Raw genomic sequence first — 12926 nt, 5'->3', positions numbered from 1 at the left:
CTCTTGCTCAATGCAATCGAAGGGAATTCCAACAGGTGCTTATCCCACCCATCCTTCAATAAAAGCGGAGGCTAAGGCGAGGAAGCTAGTACACGATTCCTTTCCTCTCAAACTTCTATCTTCTTTGTCCGATGCTCTACCTCGTCACCCCATCTTTCACATCTCATCTAAAGGCAGATCGGGCAATGAAGCACCCAATGGAAGAGTCACTAGAGGTTGTCCCTACTCATCTCCGCTTTTGTGCGATGCTACGATGGGATAGGGAGGGTAGCTCAGTGGCACCGCCACTGGAGAGCCGATCCCCGCTTCCGGCTATCTCTGACTACGACGATGGGGGGGGGTGATGTCCTCATGTTGGTGGAGCAGCTTGACATGGCCACCTCCACCCTTCGTGAGGAGAGCCGAGAGGCGAACTGGCTGTGCCTCTCCATTACCGCTACGAAGTGGGAAACGACCGCGGTGGAGCTTGCCGCCGCCGAGGCCCAAGTGTGCCTTGCTGGTAAGGCATTCAACATGATATGATCTTCTTCTTTCACTACGTGCAACGTCGTGTATTCAGCTATAGCATTTTCTTGTCTCCTTTTCAGCCATCTAGGAATAGTTGATCGTCGTGTAGGACGAGGCGATGAAGGCGATCTGTCTTCGCTAGGTAGCCGAGGACAACGCTCATGTCTCCTCCTAGATAGCGGCCAAGAGCAATAGGTGCTACTAGGACCTCCATGCGGTAGCAAGCAACACCGTCCACGAGCTTTTGCCTCCTGTGCCTAGGATGAGGTAGTGAGGTTATACCGACGTGGCAAGCGATGATCAATCAATCAATCACAAGAGAACTAATGAAATCCTCAGGACAAGATAACACAATGATTTATCCCCGAGGTTTACTTGCTTGCAGCAAGCTATGTCACTGTTATAGTGATTCACCCAATTGGATGTTCACGCGCTAATAGGCATCACACACCTAACCCGCAATCGGGTGCCCCACAACAACACAAGATGGGGATCCATAAGCTACGAGCAATCCACTAGAGTACCTTTTGGCTCTCCACCGGGGAAAGGTCAAGAACCCCTCACAATCACCACGATCAGAGCCGGAGACAATCATCTTACTCCACTCGATGATCCTCACTACACTAAGCTATCTAGGTGATGGCAACCACCAAGAGAAACAAGCAAAATCCACAGCAAAATGTAATCACGAAGTGCCTCTAGATGCAATCACTCAAGCAATGCACTTGGATTCACTCTCAATCTCACAAAGAAGATGAATCAATGATGGAGATGAGTGGAAGGGCTTTGGCTAAGCTCACAAGGTTGCTATATCAATGCAAATGGCTAAGAGAGTGAGCTAGAGAGGGCCAAGGAGCTTTTATAGAGCCCCCAAACGAATAGAGCCGTTGGGCTCAAAACAGCACAGGCTTTGGGGCAACCAAACGTGTTGGTCAGATCGACTGGATGCATGAGCCCCAGCGTCTGGTCACCGATCGCTGTCCATGTGTCCCCCGCGTTCAATGACATCCGCACAATCTCAACGGTCAAGTAACTTAGCACAACACCAAAGTCACGACCGGACGTGCAGGCAAGCTGACCGGACGCACTGCGCCCACGTCAGGTCCTCACGCGCCCGCGCACCAACACCCAGCAATTGGACACGCCACTAAGTTGACCTGACTAGCACTCAAGCTAAGTCCAGTCACTTCTAGTAAGCATCCAGAGCCACTTTTTAGTGACCGGACGCGTCCGCTTAGGTGTGACCGGACTCTGGCCAGAGTCCAGTCCTTCTTCTCCTTTACGCGACAAACAACATGACTGACGTCAGCGTACGTCACCACAACTGGACTCACCCTCCTGTGCGTCCAATCGCTTGCTCTCCCCTATGTCCAATCACAGACTGAGAGCAGTGCCACCTCTTCACCATTGACCGGACATGTAAGTCCAGCGTCCGGTCCTACGTCCGGTTAGCTTCAGTGACCTCCTCGACTTCACAAACTTCACCACTCTTGATCAAATGTGCCAACCACCAAGTGTAACACCTTATGCACATATGTTAGCATATTTTCACAAACATTTTCAAGGGTGTTAGCTCTCCACTAGATCTAAATGCATATGCAATGAGTTAGAACATCTAGTGGTACTTTGATAACCATATTTTGATACGAGTGTCACCCTCTTAGTAGTACGATTATCTATCCTAAATGTGATCACACCCACTAGGTGTCTTGATTACCAAAATAAAATGACCCTATTGAAAGTGCATTTGCCCCCTATGTGGGTTTTGGTGTATTGATGACATCCAAATTAGGGACTAACGAGATCTTAATGAGATATATTGTAGCTTTAGTCCCTTAAAAGCTTTAAAAGAGTTGATCTAAGATGAAATGGTATCTCTCAATTCTTCAAGTGCAAAAAATGGATGAACCCAAAGCGCTCTCCAAAGCTTTTGTGTTTTGCTTTGGGTTTACGTATGCCGTACTAAAAAGAGGGATGAAAGTTTAGGTGGCCTGAGGAAGATAGAGTGCTCAAGCATAAAAATAAAATTAAAAGAGAGACACAAAATTACCTCATGAACACTTGGACATAGTTTGTGTACTTTTGGTAGTCGGAAGTCCCGGCGTCAGCTGAGAGTTCCGGCTGTTGGATGTCCCGACGTTTGGTGTCGGAAGTCCTAGCGCTTGCCAACTTAGCCATAGCCCACCTACGCACCTTCACCCATCAGAAGACTCGATGGGAGTCAGGAGTTTTGGGTGCCAGAAGTGCTAGCTCTCGCTGAAACTCCTGACGCTTCAGGACTTAATCGCTTGGCTCGCCATGTCTGTCGGGAGTCTCGATGGAAGCTAGAAGTCCCAGCAGTCAGAAGTCCTGGCGACCTCTGGGAGTTGTGACGATATGTGAGAATGCCCAGTGGACTGTCTCATGAACAATATTTTTGCATAGTGCCGAAAGTTTCGACGATCTGTGTCAGAACTTCCAACTCAGATCTGAACGGTTGGATTTGCCTATGAGTATAAATTGCTCTCTCCTCTCTTCTAACAGTCACCCACTCATTCATTGCTCACCAACCTTTGTCCAAAATAGCTCCCAAGCATTCAAGGTGCCCCTCTCCTCTCCCCTTTGCTCCAATCTTCGATTCCCCTAGGGTTTTGAGTGAAAGGAGAGTGGATTGAGTGAGAAAATCACTTTAGCAAGCTTGAGCACTTGATTTCTTTGTCAAGCTGGTTGGATTTGCGTCTATTACTCTTGGGTTCTTAGAACCCTAGCTAGCTAGGTGTCGCCCAAGATCTTTCATCTTGTGGAAGAGCCTTAAAAAGTTTGTATTACCTTCGATTTCTTAGTGGAAAGCTCAAGTAACCTTTGTGGTTGCTTTGAGAGAGGCAATGAGGTGGAAGAGAGTCTGACCTTTGCGAGGTTGACGAACCTTGAGATAAATTCTTATGTCCCATGTGCTTGTTGTTATTGTGATTTGTGCTATCATATTTGTCCTTGTTGGTTTGTTTTCCTCTCCAACCCTCCTCTTAGGGTTTGGACTCAATCTATGGAGTGGTGACCTTCCGGCATCAAAGGAGCAACCCCAACACTTCATCTTATCGGGGTTGTAAGATATCTTTCACTCAAAGTTCATTTTAGCACTTGTAGTGAAATTCTCGTAGGTGCCAGAACTCCTAGCTATTTGCGTTAGAACTTCTGGCTGCCAGAAGTTTTGGCCCAAACTATCGAGACTTCCGATTGTCACTGACATTTGACTTTGAGATTATGTAGAAATTTTTAGATGCTCCTATTCACCCCCTATAGGCATTGTTTAGATCCTTTCAATTGGTATTAGAGCAAGGTCTTCTTTTAGCGCTTCATCGCATGAGAAGAAACAATGTCAGAGACCGACAAGATGCAAGCTGACGCCATCGAGATGGCCACGAAGATAGCTAAAGAGTTGATGGCTACTCAAGTCAAGTTCTTCCAAGATGAAATGAAAATATGCAAGATGAGATGAGCAAGATGAAGGAAGAATTGAGCAAGAAGGTTGATGATGCAATAAGTGGCAAGAATGATGCAAATAAAGATACCGCTAGTGATATTGGAGCCGGTAAGCATGCTCATGGAAAGGGAATATATTCAAACATGAACTTTGACTATGGACAACTCATCAAAGGCTCACCTCTACATACTCCGTCTATCAACATTGGCAAGCCACCTCACTTTGATGGAACAAGATACACCGATTGATCTTACAAGATGAAGATGCATCTCATTGCCGTAAGACTTTGGGAAGTTGTGGATGTTGGAGTGATGATTCCTACCGATGAAGATAGAGATATAACTTTAGAAGAAGTCCACAATCTCCATCAAAATACACAAGCCATAGATTGCTTGTGTCAAGCCTAGGTCCGGATGAATTTAAGAAGGTGAATGGAGTGGAAAGTGCAAAGCAAATTTGGGATACTTTGAAAGTGTCATTTGAAGGAGATAAGAGTGTGAGAAAAAGGCAACATTGAGTTACTTCATGGTGAATTGGAAAGATTTGTGTTCTTGTAAAATGAAACAACACAATCCATGTTTAATAGGCTTATAGCATTGGTCAACCGCATAAGAGCTCTTGGAAGCACTGAATGGGATGCCAACAAGGTTGCTAGAAAGATGTTGAGAACCTATAGTGCCAAGAACAACATGCTAGCATCCATGATCATGGAAAGGCCCAGTTATGATGAGATGGCACCCCAAGAAGTTCTTTCAAAACTCAAGCATCATGAGTGTCTAGATCAAGATGCAATCAATGCTCACAATCAAAATCTTAATGCAATGGGATACAACAAGAGTGTAGCCCTTAAAGCAACCCAACAACATGAAGGTGAAGATTCAAGTCAAGAGAAGAAGAAAAAAGTGAAGGATGATTCCTCAAGCGAAGAAGAAGATTCTGATACGGAGGTTGCATTTGTGATTAGAAATCTTGGAAAGTTTATGAAGAAGAAGAGCAACCGCAAGACCTATGGTGATGGAAAGAAGAGGTTCAAGAATAGGTTTTGCTATGGATGTGGTCAAACCAGTCACTTCATAGCCGATTGCCCAAATGAGAAGAAGAAGCATAAGCACGACAAAGATGAAGACAAGAAGAACAAAGGCAAGAAGGGAGGTGAAGCTCATCTTGGTGAAGAGTGGGAGTCAAATGATAGTGACTCAAGTGATGATGAGAAGAAAAAGAAGGGAGCTGCAAACATCGCCATCCACCACTCTTTCTCATCGACCATGATCTTCCCAGACTTGACTTCACCACAAAAACTCTTCCCCAACCTATCTTCATCACCGAGGCCCTTCTCCAACCTCATCGACAACGACTACTACACTCCAACTTGCCTCATGGCTAAGGGGGAGAAGGTACATGTCTCATCCGATCCCTCTAGTGATGAGTATGATAGTTGTGATGAGAACATAGAAGAAATTTAAGCAACTATGATAAAGAAATTTGGTAAAAAGGCCTTCACTAAAATAAAAATGCTAAAAAAGAAATTAGAGAAGAGGGATCAATGCTTAGAGATGTAAGGAAATATAATCACTCAAGAGAGAGAGAGAAAAACTATCGATGTTTCACCACCGATAGCCTGCCATAGGGGTACCTAGGGTAGTATGTTCGGGCTTTGGCGTATGCTGAACTCGACGGTAAACGCAAGAGACAGTCGATTTATCCTGGTTCGGGCCCTCGATTGTGATCGAGTAATAGCCCTATGTCTAGTCGGCCTTAGCCTTTGTGTTGGATTGATTATCAAGTGTCGTACAGTTGTTGTTCTCTGAACCCCCCATCCAAGGAGCCCTACCCTCCTTTATATAGTCAGGAGGCCAGAGTCCTAGTCGGTTTACAATGTAGAGTCCTAGTAGGATTATATGGGAAGAATCCTTGTTAGACTAGATCTTCTCTCTTCCTTGCGGGGTATCCTATGGGTCCCGCATCGACAAGTGCCCGAGCACTTCATGGTTGAGCTCTGGAAGCCTCGTCTTGTTCCTTTAGGTCTTGCCAAGCAGGATCAAGCGTCGTCCGAGTGCTTTCTTGAGTGAAACCGTGTAGCACTTCTTGGGATCTTTGAGTGGTGTGTGCTTTTTTGAAGAAAAAAGTACTCCCATCTAAGTGTAGCCCCCAAGCCTCTTGCTGTTTGGAACAAGGAGCTGGAGGGTCTTGTCTTGAAATTGCTCCGATTCTTCGTTGAAGGGCTCCTGAGCATATACTCAGGTTGTTTTTCAAAAAGAACACGGATATAGATCGGTTCAGGTTCTTTTTGTCTTGAACTGGTCTGTCTTGAAGAAGTCTTCTTGGTGACGTGCGCTTTTTCAAAGAAAAAAGTGCACTCACTGAGTGTAGCCCCCGAGCCTCTTGCTATTTGGAACAAAAAGTTGGAGGGTCTTGAATCTTATGTTGTTTGAAAACTGCTGTCTTGAAGAAGTCTTCTGAGTGATGTGCGCTTTTTTGAAGAAAAAGTGCACTCACTAAGTGTAGCCCCTGAGCCTCTTGCTATTTGGAATAAAAAGTTGAAGGGTCTTGAACCGCTTTCTTGAAGAATTGAGTGATGTGCTCTTTTTGGAAGAAAAAAGTGCACTCACTGAGTGTAGCCCCCGAGCCTCTTGCTATTTGGAACAAAAAGTTGGAGGGTTTTGATTCTGGGTTGTTTGAAGAATTGAAAACCTTTCCTGTTGCAGCCCCCGAGCACACTTCTAGGTTTTTTTATTCAAAAAGAACTCGGATACAGGGTCTTGGCATATTCTCTGGTAGTTTGCTGTTTGTCAAGTGTAGTTGTATGGTGGTAGTTGAGTATAAATGTTGTTTGTTCATGAGTTGTATAGTGTTGGCATATTCTTCTGAATATGCTCATTTTCGAGTACTGTTCCTTCACTCCTGAGTCCTCCATTATTGAGTTCTATCTTTTCACTATGTCCTTTGTTAGACTTGTTTCATTGGTGCTCCTAGTCCATGTGCACCGCTCCTTCAGTCTATAAATACCCTCCTAGAGTGCTATTTTGATTCATTGAGCATTTTGTTGCTTGTTCTGAAGTCTCTGTAGTCATGAATATGGTAGTTTGTGAAGTAGAGCAGCCCCCGGGCATATTTTGTAGTTCTTGTATATCTTATCGTAGCTGGAGGAAGTCTTGTGATAGGGATTATAGGTAGACTAATCCCGCAATGGCATTGTACCAGGAAGTACATGGCGGTAGTTGGAGGAAGTCTTGTGATGTGGGATACGTTCCTTCATCCAGCAGTTCTGGGTTGATCCTCGTCGCCTGCCCTGAGACTGTCCAGTGCAGATCAACACCATATCTAGCATCACATCAGACTTGGGTAGATAGATGCTCGCCGGCTTCTCTGCTCCATGTTGTCCTGCCGTGCTGCTGATTTCCACCTTGGATGCACTGCATCCGTTCTTTGAAGAAAACAGTGTAGCCGAGTGCGGTTTGTTCTACCGAGTAGCAATTTGGAACACGTAGTCATTCTAGAGCCTAGCTGTGTTTGGGTTCCTCTTTGCTACCTTGCTTGTCATAGTACCGAGTTCGTTGGGTCTTGTAAGATGTTTAATCTTGTATTTTTGGAGCCCTTTGTAATGAAAAGAATATTGTCTTCTGATTTGTCATACTTTTTCCTGCTGTATTGTCCTAGTTGTTTATGAGATTCCTAAGTTCTTTATGTAAGAACCGGGTTCTTTGTGTTCCTTGTGAGGTAACCCTTCGTTGCTTCATGGTTGATGGGTTCTTTTTGTAGCAAATATGATAGCTCTACCGTGGTGCTGGATGGATAAGTCTGAAATCTGCCCGTTGAACTGTACTGTTGTGTGGAGATGTGCCGTCCGTTCTTTCAGCTGTGTCAGTTGTGGTGAGAGATGGACCGTTGTATTCTCATGCGTTGCTTAAATGGGCCTTGTGGGCTGTGTTTTTACTGCTGTAAAATCTATTTAAAGGCCTTTCTCCTTTTTCTCTTTGGTACCCTGCCTTTGCCTTGAAACCCTAGCCTTCGAAACTCCGCCGTCGCCATTGCCGCCATCATCTAAGTGATGCCATCTGAGCCTTCTCGATTCTTAGTGCCCCATTGCTTTTGCTAGTATATGGGTAGGAAGAAGTCGACGAGTAAGTCCCGGGCAACCTTTGTCGATGAGGAAGCATCGCTCTCCATTATTGAAAATCAAGAATTCATGGCCATGAGGGCTGCTCAGAAGATCTGGCCGGCTCCAACTATGACTGAGGACCAGTTGCATGAGCTCGTGAGTGATGGTCTGCTCCAGAGCAAGGAGTTTGCTAATTGGAAAACCCTAGGCGAGCATCGGGTGCCAACTCTAGGTCCTGGTGAGATCGTTCTTTTCATCTCCTTTATCCGTGCTAGGTTCTACCTTCTCGCTTCTACTTTTCTTCATCGATTCCTCAGTTATTTTGGGATTAGCTTGAATCATCTTACTCCCAATGCTGTCCTTCATCTTTCTATTTTTGTTTATCTTTGTGAAACTTTCCTTGGAATTCCTCTTTCTCTTTCTCTCTTTCATTTCTTCTTCCATCTGAAACCACAACCCCACCGTGATGACACCCACGTTCTTGGTGGCTGCGGTATTCAGTTTCGTCAGGGTCTTAAAAGTAGATTCTTTGATTATGACTTGGTTGATTCCGTGAGGGATTGGCGTTCTGAGTGGTTTTATTCCGCCAACATGATTCCTCCTCTTGCTGTTCATTCTTGTTCTGGTCCCATTGTTAATGACCGATGGGAAAAGAACCCTCTGACAAAGGATGAGCTCCAGGCGATCAAGCCGTTTCTTGAAAGGATATGTACTCTAAAATAGCAAGGCTTGACCGGCTTCGGGATCATTTGTAGTTTTCTTCGCCGCCGTGTTCAGCCTCAGAAGGAGTGGGAAAATTTTGGTTTTGAGTACTCCAGGGTAGAGGATCCTTCTCGTATGGTCCCTGCCCTTGAGTTGACCGATGGGGAGGTGCTCGAGCGCCTTCAGAAGATGCTAAAAGGAGTGAGCGTCGTCCTGCACGCTATCCTTGAGTGTTGTGCTAACAACCCGCCTCCTGCTGTGAGTTGTTTTTCCTTATTCGGGTGCTTTTTATATTTACTTTGCTATCTTCACTTTTGCTTATTCTTTCTTGTCTGGTTGTTTTACTCATTTATAGGAATTGGGGCGTAACTTCATAGACCCTGTCTCCCTTGATGATTGCTCTGCCATTGCGAAGACTGGGGAGAATCTTGCTGGAGCATCCTTAACCAATAAGTTTCAAGCTACCATGATGCTTCCTGGTGTTTCTTTCGCATTTTCTGACGTATATGAAGAGTATGTTCCTCGTCCAGTTCCCTAAGCTCCTCGTAGTGGTAGAAAAAGGGGACGGGTAGATTGTTCTTCCTTTGGTTTGCCTGCTTCCAAGAAATCTCACCAGCCGAGTACTCATCTAGGTACTCCAGTTATAGGTAGCATGCTCCTAGGTGAGCATATAATCATGTTTTGTCTTTTTGTTGTTTGTTTGTGCCTTTGACCAAGTACTTTTCTCCTTTTTTAGATGGCATTGTGGCTGCCTTGTTGGAGACTAAGGAAGACGAGGCTGATGATGCGCCCCTTGTCACGTGTCGGTGAGTTGTTTCCTTACTTTTCTGTTTTTGAACACCTCTTTTTGTTCTAACTTTGGGCTTGTTGTCTTGTAGTAAGCGGTCATTGAGCTTGAGTTCTTCTGGGGCTCCAGTGCTGACCATGCCACTCCCGTCGTAGGGTGGTGGTGATGTTTTTGCTACTGTGGTTCCCCCTACGAGGTCTTCTTTTGGTTTTATGAAGAAGAAGATAGCTGAGTGAGTGAATTCTAGTTTTATTTCTTTGCTTCTGTTCACCTTTTTCTTATTCTTATCGGTGAGTTTCCTTGTCAACTTTTAGGCCTTCGTCTTCCCTGAACCCTCAGTCGACTTCTTGTCAGACCTCTGGTTTGCCCTTGTGTACTGAGCCTCAGGACTCAGAATGCATGGTCATCGAGGTGGCTATGAGGGGGACAGAGTACGCAGCCGCGGATTTGCTAACTCCTAAGGTGACCATGGCCATGGCGGTGGATCCATCTGAGGGGTTGGTCATGGCTTCCTAGGAGATTGCCCTGCTCATGCCTTCTTTACCTCGGCCGACTTCTCCCTCTCCTCTTCTTGCTTCTGGTGGTCCGCCTTTGGATGATGACGTGGTGCAGCAATTTGATGCCACTCATCGATTGTCAGAGCTGACCACCGCCTGGGGGACCTTTGCATTTTCTTTTGGCAAAAAACTCTAGGTAAGTTTTTCTAAAGTTCTTTCTCTGGATGTTCGCCTTTCTTCTGTTCTTATGTCTTTTTTCTCTTTCTCCTTTTGTTCAGTCTTTCTCTTGGGATCATACCGGCTTCTTTTTCTCATCTGAAACCGAGAAAAAGTTGTCTTCCGAGGTTGTTGCCTTAAAACAGAGCTTGATCTCTATCAGGCCAAGATGGAGACTGAGCGTCAAACGCATCAGAGGGAGGAGCAGGCTATCCGTGCCCGGGTGGTTGAGGCAGAAAAGTAGAGGGATGCTGCTGTCCAAGAGGCCTTGAAGAATGCAGAGGCCGTGAAGAATTTGGAGGCCATGACGAATGAGTATAAAGGTATTGTGGGTTCTTTTTTATTCTTTCTGTTTTCAAGTTTCCCTTTCCGCTAACTTGTTTTTGTTTCATTATCTAGCTCTCCGAGTTGAAAAGCAGAAGCTCTCGGAGGGTATTGAGGAGATGAAGACACTTGTTCATAGTAGTCAGAACAAGGCCGAAGAGGTAATTACTCATGCTGAAGAAGAACTCGTGCTTGCCAAGTTGATTAGGCGTGGAGCTGACAGGGATCTTGTGCAGGTCCAAAAAAATGTTGAAGTCTTGACTAGCAAGTTGGCGACGGCTACTGAGAACTAGAATGCTTTGTGGAAATCTTTTCAGTCAATAGCCGACCTTCTCTGGACTCTAGCAGATGATGGCCAATCTTGGGCTCAGTTGATTCCTCAAATTCTGACTCATTTTCAAGAGTTCGTGAAGAGGTGCGCCCAACTATGTACCAAGAATGTTCTTGCCCAAGTCCGAGTTCTTGCTCCGGAGGTGCCTTTATCCAAGATTGTAAAGGAAGCCGAGAGTCAAGAGTATATTGATTTCATTGAAAAGGTGGAGCCTAAGGTCAAAGATTTAGCCAGGAAGTTTGTAGATAATCTTAATATTGATATTTCTTCTCCTGATGATGATGCTTGATGTAATTGACCTTTGTACTCCAGCCTTTGTAATGGGATATTATACTTCTTTTTGAATGAAGATTTTTGTTGATGTCTTCTTTGTCTAGACGCCTTGTTTATTCTTTGAATGAGTTGTCCAAGTGATCAGCATTTTTCCGGGTAGTCATTTGTCTGGCTTTCGTCTGTGCCGGGTGAACAACTCGGTATGTGTAGATCATTGTCTTGACAAACTTTCTTGTTTCATCGAGTGCTTGTCTGGCTTTCATCTGCGCCATGTAAACAACTCGGTATATATAGATTGTTGTGTTGACAACCTTTCTTGATCTTGTTGGTACTGGAAAGTCTTAGGACTAGCGGGTGTTAGCTTATTAGCTACCCTCATCGGTGGACTCAAGCATCTTTTGAGCTCTTTTGCTCTCGGCCGGTATGCTCAGGCATATTATTAGCCATGTTGCTTTTTGGTTTGGGTGTTAGCTTGTTAGCTACCCTCATCGGCGGGCTCAAGCATCTTTTCAGCTTTTTTGCTCTCGGCCGGTATGCTCAGGCATATTATTAGCCGTGTTGCTTTTTGGTTCGGGTGTTAGCTTGTTAGCTACCCTCATCGGCGGGCTCAAGCATCTTTTTAGCTTTCTTGCTCTCGGCCGGTATGCTTAGGCATATTATTAGCCATGTTGCTTTTTGGTTTGGGTGTTAGCTTGTTAGCTACCCTCATCGACGGGCTCAAGCATCTTTTCAACTTTTTTGCTCTCGGCCGGTATGCTTAGGCATATTATTAGCCGTGTTGCTTTTTGGTTCGGGTGTTAGCTTGTTAGCTACCCTCATCGGCGGGCTCAAGCATCTTTTTAGTTTTTTTTGCTCTCGGCTGGTATGCTCAGGCATATTATTAGCCGTGTTGCTTTTTGGTTCGTGAAATCAACTCAGGGAAAGCCATAATAGGACATGTTGTCGATGAACACCATCTTTATTGATCTTGAATGAAGACCATAATAATACATGTGTTGTCAAGGATCATCATCTCTATTGATCTTGAATGTTGATCTCTTGTGGCTTGTATATATATTCTTCCTTGAGTTATTTTCATGCATAGAATCTTCTTAGTTGGCTGATGTGCCATGTATTGTTGACTTCTTTTCCATCTTCGGTTATTAGCTTGTACGTACCCGATCCGGTGACTTTTGTGACAATAAAAGGACCTTCCCATGGACTGAGTAGTTTATGGCGTCCATCAGTTTTTTGTATTCTTCTTAGTACTAAGTCTCTGATTTGGAGTGATCGAGGCTGGGTACTCTTGTTGTAGTGGCGTCTTAAACCTTGGAGGTATCTTGCTGATTGAAGGGTAGCGTTTACTCTGACTTATTCTATACTATCGAGTTCTAATCTTCGGGTGTGTTCTGCTTCTCCTTCATCATATTGTTCTATCCTTGGTGACGTCCAGATCAAGTCGGTAGGTAATACGGCTTCTGATCCGTAAACCAGGAAGAAAGGTGAATATCCGGTGGCTCTGCTTACTTGAGTTCATAGCCCCCATACTACTTTGGGTAATTCTTCAATCCATTTGGATCCATAGTCCACTAGTTCTTCATACAATCTTGGTTTTAATCCGGCTAGTATGAGTCCATTAGCCCTTTCTACCTATCCGTTGGCTTCTAGATGTGCAACTGATGCATAATCTATGCCGAAACCACAATCCTGTGCCCAACTTTGGAATTCTGTAGCTGTGAAGGGAGAACCCA

Source organism: Miscanthus floridulus, chromosome 5 (genome assembly GCF_019320115.1).
Source record: "Miscanthus floridulus cultivar M001 chromosome 5, ASM1932011v1, whole genome shotgun sequence".
Taxonomy (NCBI): domain Eukaryota; kingdom Viridiplantae; phylum Streptophyta; class Magnoliopsida; order Poales; family Poaceae; genus Miscanthus; species Miscanthus floridulus.
The sequence above is the reverse complement of the archived record's forward strand: the minus strand, read 5'-3'. Positions refer to the sequence as shown.